A 13,317-nucleotide genomic window follows, 5' to 3' on the forward strand; every position below is an offset into this window, starting at 1 on the left:
ATGTTATAACAGATAAACAAAGTGTAACTCAAGATCAAGATCAACTCAAAGGATTGAAATCTAAAAGTACCTACATGGCCCCCATCAGCCATAAGGCAATAGATTTATTTGAAACTCTATGTAAACAAGACATTCAAAAATTGCAAGTGAGTCACAAAAAACAACACATCAATATACCATCTAGTGAAATCAAGATCATCAAAAAAATTAGTCAAGATGAAACTGTAGTTTGTCAAAAAGCGGATAAGGGGGGTGCCCTTGTTATTCTAGATCGTACGTTCTATGAATCTCAAATCAATGAACATTTATCTGATTCCAACCTATATATGAGATTGCAACAGAATCCCACAAAAGAAATCCAAGAAATATTATCACAGATTCTGATTAAGGCCATGGAAAATGGGGCTATTGTCGAAAAAACTAGACAATTTCTAACCCAAACTGAACCACGCAGCCCTTCGTTCTACATGACTCCTAAAATACATAAGGACTTGAAGAATCCTCCTTGTAGACCTATAGTTTCCACTTGTAACAGCGTCCATGAACCGATCGGCAAGTTTTTGGATAGATACCTACAACCTTTTGCCAAGGAAGCCAAATCATATATAAAAGACACCACTAACTTTCTTAAGAAACTATTTGCGATTTCAATCATGGAAGAAGAGCCCATAGTCATGGCTACCATCGACGTGAAGGCGTTATATACGTCAATCCCACATCAGTCAGGCCTGGAAGCAGTGGAGAAAGTTCTTTTAAACAGTGACTATGAAGATCATATGAAAATTTTCCTTATGGAACTTTTGCATTTCACCTTAATGCATAGTTATTTTAAGTACGGTCAGGAATGGTATGCACAGATGAGTGGAACATCCATGGGAAATGCGGCAGCTCCCACATATGCTAATATATTCATGAGAGATTTTGAAGACACCCACATTTTGAGTCAGGATATTTGGAAGGAGCATATCAAGCTCTATGTGCGATTCATAGACGATATCTTTATCGTCTGGGAAGGCACACAGGAACAATTGCTAACGGAAATAATGAAACTTAACCAAATCAACGATCGGATTCAGTTTACCTGGGAAATCAATGAAAAAACCATCAATTTTTTGGATGTAGCAATCACTAGACAAGGGGATAAATTCACCACCGCTATGTTCAGAAAAAGTACAGATCGCAATAACTTACTCAGATATGACAGCTATCACCCACCGTCACTGAAAAGGCACCTACCTTACTCACAACTAATGAGGGTCAAGAGAGTCGTCTCGGAACCGGAGAAAGCTGAAGAGCAAATGGATGAAATGATATCACGTTTTCAAAGAAGGGGCTACCCCAAGCCCATACTCGATGAAGCTAGACCAAGAATTGTCAATGTAACGAGAGAAGAGCTACTGTCCACCACAATTTCCACTAAAGAGTCACGCATCACGTGCGTTAGCAAATTCTCCACATCCAGCCAATCATTCAAAAACATCATTAGAAAGCATTGGTCAATCCTACGTGTGGAGCCTGATTTTAAAGGAGCATTTGCGCAATACCCTTTGTTCGCGCATACGAGATCAAGGAACATTGGACAATTGCTGAAACCCACGAATAAAAGCACAAGCACCACGATATACAAGGGAACACAACCGTGTTTAAACTGTCACAATTGTGCCAATATTACCAAAGGTAACACGTTACTACCTCCAGAGTTTAAAGAAAAAATAGACCTAAAAGTAAATGGAACATGTGATACCATGAATGTTATCTACTTGTTAAGTTGCCCATGCCATCTGCATTACATAGGTCACACAGAACGCAAGCTCAAAGTGAGACTCAACGAGCACAAAAGTAATATCAGAACTAAATTGCTCAAATCCACAGTAGCCACACATTTTATGGAAGCTAAGCATGATATCACCCAACTGAAAGCGTGTATTCTGGAAATTGTGGAGAGACATGAAGGAGTAAACAACAAAGGGCAACTTCTCAAGAGAGAAAATCAATGGATTTATCGTTTGCACTCTTTAAAGCCAGGGGGGCTTAATGAAAGAGTGGAACTTCTATGCTATCTATAACTTTTTATAGAAACATAATTGTGTAATTTACGAACTGCTTGCAATGTTATACCTGGTTTTTCCATTTATGTCACTTGCCCTTTAATTTGTTTAAAGAATACATATTCCAGCATCCTGTGCGCGCAGGCGTAGCCTACAGCCGGTCCCCCTGACGTTTTGAATATATTTTCCCGCCCAGAACTCCGCGGTAATGAAACAGAGTTCATCGGAGCGGCAGCCAGTACACGCCATACAGCTTTCAACAGCGGTAAGCGTCAGTCTGTAACTGAGCGATAATTTAATCGACCCGAGTTGGGATTATGAACCCATGTATTTATATAACGGCTTGCGGAATGATTACAGTTGAGCACACCGCATTAGTACCTTGTGAGTTTCAGTTTAACCATCTCACTAAGCCTGCTTCCCGAGTTTCGTTATATACGCAGCACCTCCCTTTGGATTGAGAGCTCAGTAACGCGCACTAGACCCGTTTATCGGTGATTTTAATTAGCTGCTTTTTACTTGCACGGTTTCAGATGTATATGTTACGTGAAATATGCAAACTGATTTAAACTGTATGAAAAGGGCAAATACAATAGTATATATTGTTACTAGTTAGATTTTGATTATCGTTTACACAGTATGTTTTGGGTGGTGAAAAGAAGGTAGTACTAATGACCTCCTTTCTGATCCACAGATCCCTTGACAAAGGCGCCACCGCGCCGAAATGCATTGGGAGGCTACTCCATGTTGAAATGAATATGAAAGTTATGTTGATATGAAATCATGAAAATTTCGAAATGATGTGAATTAACATCAAGGATTGATATTTAAATCGTGAATGATGAGAAAAAATTAAACTCTTTGAAAAGATAAACAAAATTGTAGTGAAGTGATTGCCGGCATCCCGGCCCATACTTGTGCCCACGGAGACAAGCCGAATAGAGTCTTGCTTCATTTGTATGGCTTTTAAATCTGCCCCATGTTTGTGTAACTGGAGCAAAAACTGCTCCCTACTTGTGATGCGTAACAAGATGCAAAATATACCTTAGAAAACTTTAAGACAGCTCAAAAAATGACACCACCCTAAAAATGTATGTAATACTCTTTACTCTGTCATCAATTGGGTAGCAATTAGTAACAAGAGGAGGGATAGCCGGGGACAGCTACCTACTTTCCAATAAGCATTTGAGAGGCATCTCCACAAGCTATGTTATGTTTCACAAATCTGTGAGTCAAGCTGCATGACTGGAAGATACTCGGTGTATGGCTTGTTCCGGAAATCATATCTATCATCAGTGATTTGTGTGATGAGTTGGGTGGTGGTGTCTGAGGAAAGACTTCGCGGATATTTTCTCTCTCTTTTACGTCGTTGAGGTTGGTTAACACAATATTAAAATGGTTTGCTGGGCTTTTTGTTATTTTGATGAATACAATATTAATGTTCTGCCCAATGTTGCTGGTGTCTGACAAATTATTTTTGTGTAATTTTAAGGTTCTCTTTTAAAGCATAATGAAATTATGATGCATCTTAAGGTCGTGTTGCACTTGTTTATCAATAGGAAAGTGGAGAGAGACTACTCCCCCCTGAGCTCTTTGGAGGGGTAGTAGGATTTCCTGCTTTGAAGTGTAGGGCGATCCCTGCCAACTGTAACCACCCAGAGATCATGATAAGACTATGGGGCACATTCACAAGCCCCTATCGCCACCACAACATCACATTCAGTGACGTTGTTGTGGCGATAGGGGCCTCGTCTTATTTACAAGGCAGTGTTAAGCCACTTAATGTGGCTTAACGCTGCCTTGTGAATAGGCCCCCTTTTAATCTGTGTTTAGCGTGAAAGTGGGTGCAGTGGGTGTTGTGGTGGGCATTCCTCCACAACACCCATTGATAATTACGCTGCCCCCATTCACAAGGGTAGCATAAATAGGAGCTAACTCCAAACTTAAGACCAGGAAAACCCTGGTCTTAAGTTGGCGATATGAGGAGAAATGCTATATTTCTCCACGTTTTTGCATTTTCCATCTGTGCTGCCTTGTGCAATGAAACTTAGCACCATCTCAGGGGGAAAAACAAGGCTGCACCATGTTCTTGTGTACATGGTGCAGCCTTGCTTTTCCGAAATGGCAGAGAGAGGCGTTAAGCCAAGAAGGTTAACGTCTCTCTCTGCCACTTCCTTGTGAATATCCCCCTCAGCCTCCAGCTAAAACAATGGGCTTTAGTGGGTGTGGTGGAGTGAGCGTAGCGGGCCGGAAAAGCAGGCGAGGAGGCCGTATGAAGTGGGCAATACTGGACTTTTATTGCAGAGGAACAAAAAGGAATGTCACAACGGGCAGATAAGGAGGCTCCAGGCGATGAACTCCGGTCCTGGTCTTCGGTCCTGCTCGGGTCTTCCGGCACTCCAAGGACGGCTCCGATGACGGGGAGGATCCACGGAGGGCAGTAAGAGAGGGAAAAACAAGGGACCGTTAGTCCTATCCAGTACTCAACGTAGCATATACTGTACACCGTCACCCGGAAAGTGCGAGAGAGGGCGGAAAGAGGCAGTGAGGAAAGGAGGGTACCGGGAGGAGGGAACAAAGGGTGAGGAATAGAGAGGGTGACAAGGCGGGACGTGAGGGGGAGGGTCGGGGCTACTGTGAAGTGCTATACAAGTAATCTACAGTGCAGGGGAGGTGAGACTATGGAGAAAGGGGGTTTTTACAGGGACTTTACAGTGACTCCTAATGAGCAGGAACAAGAAGGTTAAAGGCACTCACGCGGTCCGCCGTAACTCTCCAGTGAGTCACGGCCGCTCTCCAGCCACCTCCGTTGGACTCCACCACTCTTCGGTCCACTCGTCTTCGTCGCACGTCTGCTCTCCTTCTCCGTCTCCAGCCAGAGGGTCCTGCCACGAAACTCCGACGGCGTGTTGTCCTCGATCCTCGTTTTTATCCTGTGCTGACGCTGCCTCTGGGGCGGGACTTCCGGGGTCAGTGTGATATGATTCCTCCGGACCTGGTGCTCTGGTTGGTCCCTGCGGGAGAGAGAAGGGCGGGGTGTCGTTGGTTATGGCTGGTGTCCCGAGTCCGGTCTCGGCTATGGCGTTTTGGCAGCGGGGCTGAAGTCCAGGTGGAAACGGACGAGGTACGTGCGGGGGAGGGGGGCCTCCGGTTCGGGCTCTTCGGGACGCCGTCTCACAGTGGGACAAAAGGAAAATGTGCGGTTAAATAAAAAGAATTCTGCAGGATGAAATATACTGATAACTTTATTGCAACAAATAATGATCAGTAATGCACCGTCTCAATGTACCCATGTTGTCAAAGGCCATAGGGCAAACCGATAAAGAGAAATGCTATCCTGAAGTGATGAGTCAAAACACTCTCTAAAAATTGGATGTCACCATATTAATGTTGATTTATATATTGCACAATCTTAATAAAGAGTTATAAAAATAATAAAATGTTTATCTTTGCCTTCTGCAGATCCTGAATTCTTAGGTCAACTAAGGGAAATGAACACACTTCTAAATCCTAACATACAGATGCAGAAAACATACCTTGCACAAAGTGGACTACTTCTAAAGGAGAGCATCAGCCTCATCATGACTATGGGAGATAAAAACAAAGGGAAAACCTTTTCTTCAGAGAACTGAAAGCCCTATGCACTCTGATCAGGTGTTGCAAAGCCTTCCCATGCCCTGGGCACCCCCAATCTTTTGAAAACTGATCCTGATGTGAGCTGATTTTGACTGACCCCTGGCTCTGCCTTACCGGGCCCAGGGCCAGTGCAATGCTAAAAGAGACACATTAGATTACAGTTAAACCTCCTACATACCGTAGGGTACACAATGGTATGGCGGGGTACCCCTGTGATTGGCATGACCTACCCTATAGGCCCCTAGTATATAATAGGGCAGGGGGATTGAAACTACCTAGAAGTCCCTAGTACCCTAGGGCATGGCAGTTTAGAGGCAAGCAGCTCTTTTCGCACTGGCATGTGTTCACTTCTGAAGCCTGAGGTAAGTTTAAAAGCAGCCCTGGGTGCCAGGACTGCTCTTAAAAAATATAATTGTGCCCACAGTCGACTTCGGGGTTTGGGGTACTTAAAAATGGGTAACCTTTAATGTTTTGGCATATTAGGAACCCCCAGGGTCTCCCCTAGGTGTCCCAGGGGTGGGGCATCAGATATGTATAAGGTACACCCTTATAACATGAGTTTTATATGCCCTGGGCCATTTCACTCCCCACATTGTGGTAAAGTGCTGCTCAAATTCAACTTTAATGCTAGGAGCACTCTGGAGGGAGAATCTGCAATATGACTACACACTCAGAACCCCTAAAGTCTCCCCTAGTTGCACATGGGGTGAGGTTCAGGTAGATATAAGACAAGTACTTATAAAATATGTATTTGTAAGTCCTGGTGCTGGAAAAATTGCCCAAGTCATTTTTCCCATTGGAAATCATCTGTTATATAGGTCAACATGGTAGAAAGGTATTGATTAATAACTCTTGATAGGAGAGGGCTAGAAATGCCATTCAAAGACTTCCCAGAATGGTATTAATAAATCCAACAATATCATATTGTTGAATGTCTCCTAAACTGTACTTACGAGACGTTATAAGACTTTCTTGTTTGTAAATCCAAATTCAGCCTTCCAGTGGTCTGCCCTGATTGTTCAGAGTTAAGTGGATTTGCCAGGCTGCCTTGAAGAGGTGATAAAGAGCCACTGGGGTTAACCAGCTCTGCTGGCAGGGCAAAGTGCTGTTCCATAGGAATGCCAGGCCAGGGGGAGGAGTCGTAAACTATGCTCTTCAAAGAGGAGAGTAAAGACCAGTGTCAACTTCCCACCTTAGGCATATGGTAGGATTAAGGAAGGCATGAGTAGATGCGGGGGAGATTCTAAGTAAATTATCCATCCTAGGGGTGTGTTAATCCAGCTCTTACCTCCTTGCTGGACAGTCAGCCATTATGGATTTGGAAGATTTGATGCACTCTGGGGCAAAATATGCCACACTCCACAGGATGTGGTCATATGTTGGAGGAGTTACCTGGCTCCCATTGGTCAGACGTGACCTCCTGCTTGACCTCGAGAACTAGGAATAAGTATTTGAGAGGGGCAGAGACCTCCAGATCTGCTGCTTGAAATTTACTGAAGCAAGAAGTGCCCTGTTGAGAAGTTTGCTGTGCAAAGATTTCTAAGGCCTGACCTCTGAAGCCTGCACCATCTGAAACTACAGCCCTCTGGATTATCTTGCAGAAAAATAACTTAAGAGTGGACTCCCTGAAAGCTACAGGTCAAATTAGCTCACCTGGAACATCACCAACTAAATCTGTACCTTGGGGAACTATCAGTGGATTTGTAAGGGTTTTGTACCAATGGATTGTGGGAACTGAAGTCCTCAACTTTCAAGGACCATCTTGGAGCTTCCAGACCCTTGGAGTTAGTTTGAGACACTTTAGGACCCCTTGAGGAACTTCAGAAAGAAGTTCAAGAAGTTTGGAGAACTTTGAAGCAACTTTGAAAAAAGCTCCACAGAGGGACCCACTCAACCTGGCCAGCCAAGCCGCCAGCCTTCAACCACGTGCCGGCCAAGCCAACCAGGTTCGTCCTGCTAAAAGCTCCATCGTTCCAACTTCCAGAGATTGACCGGGACTAGGAGAAATCTGAAGCCGGCATACCCTCACCGGATCTGGCTACGTGAGGATCATCGAGAGACCCCGCGAGAAAAAGCTCCAGAAAAGTTTTTAAGTGCGCTCTCAGGAAAGGTGACTGGGAGCAACCACGAGAGCCAAGCCGCCTGCCTTCCATCACGTGCTGGCCTGGATTCCTGGGTTGCCCAGCTGAAGCATTAAAGGAATATTTTCGAAAACCGCTCCAGGGAAGTTGACCGGGAGCTCGCCGATAGGCAAGACGGCGAACCCTCACCGGATCCAGACTGTGTGGAAGCTTTGAGGGCCCTCATGAAGAAAAGCTCCAGAAAAAAGTCTAAGAGTGAAGGTAGAAACTGAGACCAGGACCTGCCTCAATTTGTAGCCACTCAGGGCTCCAACGAGCCCGGCCTGAAACTTTTACTTTGGCCCGGTCTATCGGGAGCAGGTATTACAATATGGTGCTATAATCCTCTAAGTGATATATTTTATTAAATCTTTGAAAATTCATATCTCCGGTTTCCTACATTGGATTTTTGTCATTGTGGTTTCATTTTAAAGATACAAATATTTCCAAATTCTATAAATTGTTATTAGATTTTTATTATGTGTTTTGTCTGAATTATTCACTGACTTGGTGTTTTTAAATGTTTTACATACCTGTCTTTGAAGTTAAGCCTGTCTTTTTGCAGCCAGGCAAACCAAGGGTTGAGCATAGGAATCATTTTCTGAGACCTATGCTGAGTCCTACCATGTGTTAGTGGCCTTATGGCCAGTGACAGACCTACACTTGCCCCTACCAATAATCCACTTTCCAACACCAGGGCAATACATATGGTAGCCCTAGCATATCAGTGATTAGTGATGGGGGTATCACCTTGCTTGTGTCTAATTCTTGGGTTGGAGCAGACTGGACTTCAGTGAAAAAATAGGGTTTTTTCAGATGAATGGAAACTAAATATAGAGTACTGGCAGCTCTCAGGAACAAACTTTTAGCAGAGATCCAAGATCAAAGTTGAAGGTGCACTGCTCTGCTCTCCAAAGAAGTCAATACATAACTGTTTCTGTGCACATAGTCTGAACAAAGAGTACCCACGCTGTCTCCCAAAGCATATGTACAAAGCAAACAAACTGGAGCAGCTTTCCAATCAATCACACACAAAATTACTATAGTCACCTATAAACTTGTAAGCCCCTCAGGGATGAAAGTTGATCAAACATGCCTCCAGTAAATCTACATTTAAATCACAAATGACCCACCTTCCAAAATGTCTAAATACGCACATAGCAGCCACAATGTGATAGTTAACTATTCTATGCAAACTCCCTGGGTTTACTAGAAACACACCATTTTGTGATTTGTCCAGATCCCTGTCTGTCAGGTAACAGCTTTTTAAATTCCTCACTGGCAGATATTGCAAATTTTATGTTCCCAGATTGAAAAACTATTAAATTACATCTATTCAGTCCTACCATAGCTGTCAGTGGACTTACCAACATCTGTTTCAATTTGAAATATTTATCAACATAGCGTTGTCCATATTCCAGTCTCATCAAACTCTTCATTTCTCGTTCCAACAATCACTTTTCCGCCTGTATCTCCTCGCTATGACAGAAGTCTTAGGGGGATATTCTCAAGAACGTGTGATAAACCTCGCAAACTTAGCTTTATGCAACTTTGTATATCGCGATGAAATAACACCCTTTTAACATTGCATTCCCAACCCGGTGGTACCATGAGATAGTCACAGGATAACGCGCCAAATTACTGCGTAAAAATCAACGTTAACCTGAAAAATTTTGAAACACAAACTCGAAAAAAGTTACGATGCCGCAAATTGCAATACAAAAATCAGTGACAACCAGCAACAGGCCCGCAATTCCCACGCGTCATGCGGGAAAATGCACTACAAAAGCAACAAAAAAAACACCAAAACCAAATCAAACTGCGTAGCACCATGGATGCACCCGGACCAAGTGCAGAGGACAACCTGAACCCCACAAGCCCCACAAAGGACCAGCCAGTAACCCCGTGTTCGGGGAAGGGCAAGGAGAAGAGGAAGAGGAAGACGGGGTTCAGTCCGCAGGAAGACCGGATCATCGTCACGGAGGTGACAGAACACTACCAACAAGTGTTCGTCACCTCTACTGGGTCATCGGCAACACAAACGGAAATATTGCAGTCCATTGACAACAATGTGAATGCATTCGGAGTGAGGAGGAGGTCAATGGAGGCGGTCAAGGGTTGCTGGCCTGATGTACAAAGCCAAACTAAACAGAAACTCACTGCCAACAGGAAGGCAGCAAAGGCAATAGGAGGTGGGAATCCTGTGCCACAGGAGGAGCTGGATGAGCTGGAGAAAATGGTGGCCACAGTCATCAGTGTGGAGACGATGCAAGGAGTCGGGAGCCCAGACACAGATCGCCATGACCTGACCTAACAGCAACAGGGTAACGACCAGGGACTGGGGGATGGAGTTAGATGGGCACAATAGCACACATGCACAATCAAGTGTAGCACATTGCACACCCACAATGATCGTGGAACATGTCCCTAATACCCATGGCACACTGCAGCACACATAGAAACACCAAGGTGGCCCCATTCTCTATGTGCACAAAGGGGACCCCCTCCCGATCACCAATCCCACAACCTACCCATGCACGTGTGCTGAATCCAGCAAAGCCTCGGCTCTGTGAGCCACACTGACAATGCAAGTGACACTGCATGACTGATAGCATGGCTGCAGCCAAAATACAGGACATGGTGCACGACACGACACTGAGATGGCCCAGTGTGGATCACAACCTCAAAGTAGCAGGTCACACTCTGACACATCCACGTGCACATACAACCCCTGACGTCAACAACACATCTGAAAACAAACAATGCATAAGAGTACAATGTAGGAGAGTAGGGTCTGCTATTCTATGGTCACCCCAAATTTTTGCTTTTTGCTTCACTGGTTTCTGACTTATTGTGGCTGTGGGCCTGCTAATCAGACCCACAGCCTGCTGTTCTCTCTCTAAATTGTAACCCATGCACTTTAGGTGCATAACGACATTGGAACTGGTTCACCTTATTGGCCCCTGTAACAGTGTACCCAGGTACCCAGGGCATAGGTGCTTCCAAGGCCTACCAGGGGCTGCAGCACGTATTGTGCCACCCCTGGCCTGGCCTCCATATTTGACACAACTGGCTGATCACTCAGCTGGGGTAAGTCGGTGTAACCACCCCTTACTTAGGTGTAGTATGCCTATACCTAACCTAAAATGGACACATATGTTCCTATCAGCCACTCCTATGGAAGGCCTCATCAATCCTGGAGGCAGAGTGCTTGGAAATATGTGAGATGGTGCTCTGGCATGAGCTGAGCCCGTCTGCAGCTTTCGGAACCATGTCCTTTAGCTGTTTCATGATACTGCCATACCATATACTCTTAAGTGCATTATAATCCTCGCAGTTAAATGCTATCTTAGGTTTGGCTTTATTAAAACATGTCGAGTAAGGTGTCATACGAATTGGAATACTACTCCCTCGCCAGTTCTGGCGACGGGGGTAGCATTCCACCCTTCTAGAGGGACACGACATGTACCTAACCTGAACCCCGGTTAAAGTTAAACAGAGCCTTAGCATCACAAAATGGATGCTGCCACCACAGACACAAGTCTGACCTCCTGCTGCTGGGAGTCCTTCCAGCGAGGGCAGCTTGGACAAAGGGTTTCCTGCCTTGGGAGGTGCTAGCACCACCCCAGACAGGATTTTGTGTATTGGGTAGGACAGGGCTGAATAGAATCAGACATGCCTGGGGCACACAAGGTGTCCCTGTGCATAGGCCAGTTCAAACCGGTGCTGGGGCTTTCCTGCCCCAGTCCTGGCACGAAACTGGACAAAGGAAAGGGGGTGTAACCACCCCCCTTCCTGGTTCCACCCAGAGGAGGGACCTAGTAGGTGATCCGGCCCCCCAGATTCGAATAAGAGTGGGAGCTGTGTCCTGAGACTTCAGATCATCCTGAATCAACTTGAAATAAAGAAGAAGACTGGACTTCGACATTCTGCTGCTCAGAAGACGGAAGAGAATCTCCCTTGTGGCCAAGGAGTGACCACCCTGTGAACACAGGCCCCAACCAGCAACTCGACGTCTGCTTTGCCGCCGCCTCCCGCCAGAGCCCGAGCCCAGAGCCTGACAAGACCCAGACTCCCAGACTTCTCACTGCCCGATCCACAGTCTCTGCAAAGAAGGGACCCATGGAGGCACCGAGAGACGTGGGACCGGACATCTTGGAAGACCCCCGAAAAGCTGACTGCGCAGCATCAGAGGCACCCTCGACACTGTGCTTTGGGGTCTGAGAAGCCCCAACCTCGAGCAGCCCTTGCACCGAAGATCAGCCCCCCAGCATCTCCACGATCTGCGTGGGGCCCTTTTGCACTGTGCCACTCGACGCGCCATCCCGTTCACTTGCCACGCAGCTAGTGGCCATCTTGGCGACGAAATCTACAACTTTCACTGCAGGTCTGGTTGCTCCAGACTTGCCCTTGCTCCTGTGAAAAGGAGCACCCGCTCTGACCTTGCTGGTCCGAGTGACAAGCCTTTCTTGATTCCTGCGTGGCTTGCATTAGCCAAGGCCTGTTTGCTTCCATCCGGTTGCCGACACCGCCAACAGCGAGAAACCTGCGTGGGACAGCTCGTGACCGACTCCTGGACGTCCTCGACCCCTTGTGTCCACGTGGCTGCAGAGAGAAGCTACACCTCGACGCCTGTTTGCACCCGACATCGCCTGGTTCCACTCTGGTTCCACGGTAGTCACTGGCTAGTGACTTTGAACATTGTCCCCTCTGCTTTCAGGTCTTCACGACTTCAGATCCACCCTTGGATCCACCGGAACTCTTCACCTCGAGTCGCCTGCAGCATCTTCAGCTCCAAGCACCATCGACCAGCGTGACGAAACCCGACACTACTTCGACCCTGTGCACCCGCTTCCTGTGGGTGAGGTAACTCAGCTCCGCCGGTGTTCCCACACTGGTACCCACCTCTAGGGCCTGTGTCTTAAGTTTCATCCTTCTAGGTCACTCGGAAGGTTCCTTTTTAACTAACTTTGTACTTTTTACGCACCATTGACACTGCATTGGTATTGCGTGCACTTTCCGCACTGCACCCGAGTCCTGCGGGCCTTTCCCGACTTCATCACTGTTAGTCCTGAACAGCTCCAGCGATTCCCCAGGCCCTAGGCCTCTTCACTTTCCTCATAGTGGTTCTTATACCACTATTTTAGTATATGGTTTAGGTGGCCCCTAGCGCTCATCCATATTTGTGCAACTTTTGTGTATTTAAACTGTGTTTTGTTTTAACGTTTGTGCTTCTGTGCTCATAAAGAGTATAGGGTATCTTTTGAGAAATAAATCTATATATATTTTCAATATATATCTGTGTGGTGTCCTTTCATTTGGTATTCAAGGGATTGTGTATGGTAAAACAGCTTGCTTCACATGCCTATACAGAGTTTAGCCTAAGACTGCTTAGTCCATGCTACCCCTAGGATAGCTTGTCTATAAGGTTGACTTTACAACCTGCACCATAAGGGTTGCTTGGCATGATACAAGGTGATCACTAGAACTAGTGAGCATCATATATCAGGCCA

The sequence above is a fragment of the Lissotriton helveticus genome, chromosome 4_1, assembly GCF_964261635.1.
Source record: "Lissotriton helveticus chromosome 4_1, aLisHel1.1, whole genome shotgun sequence".
In the NCBI taxonomy this organism is placed as follows: Eukaryota; Metazoa; Chordata; class Amphibia; order Caudata; family Salamandridae; genus Lissotriton; species Lissotriton helveticus.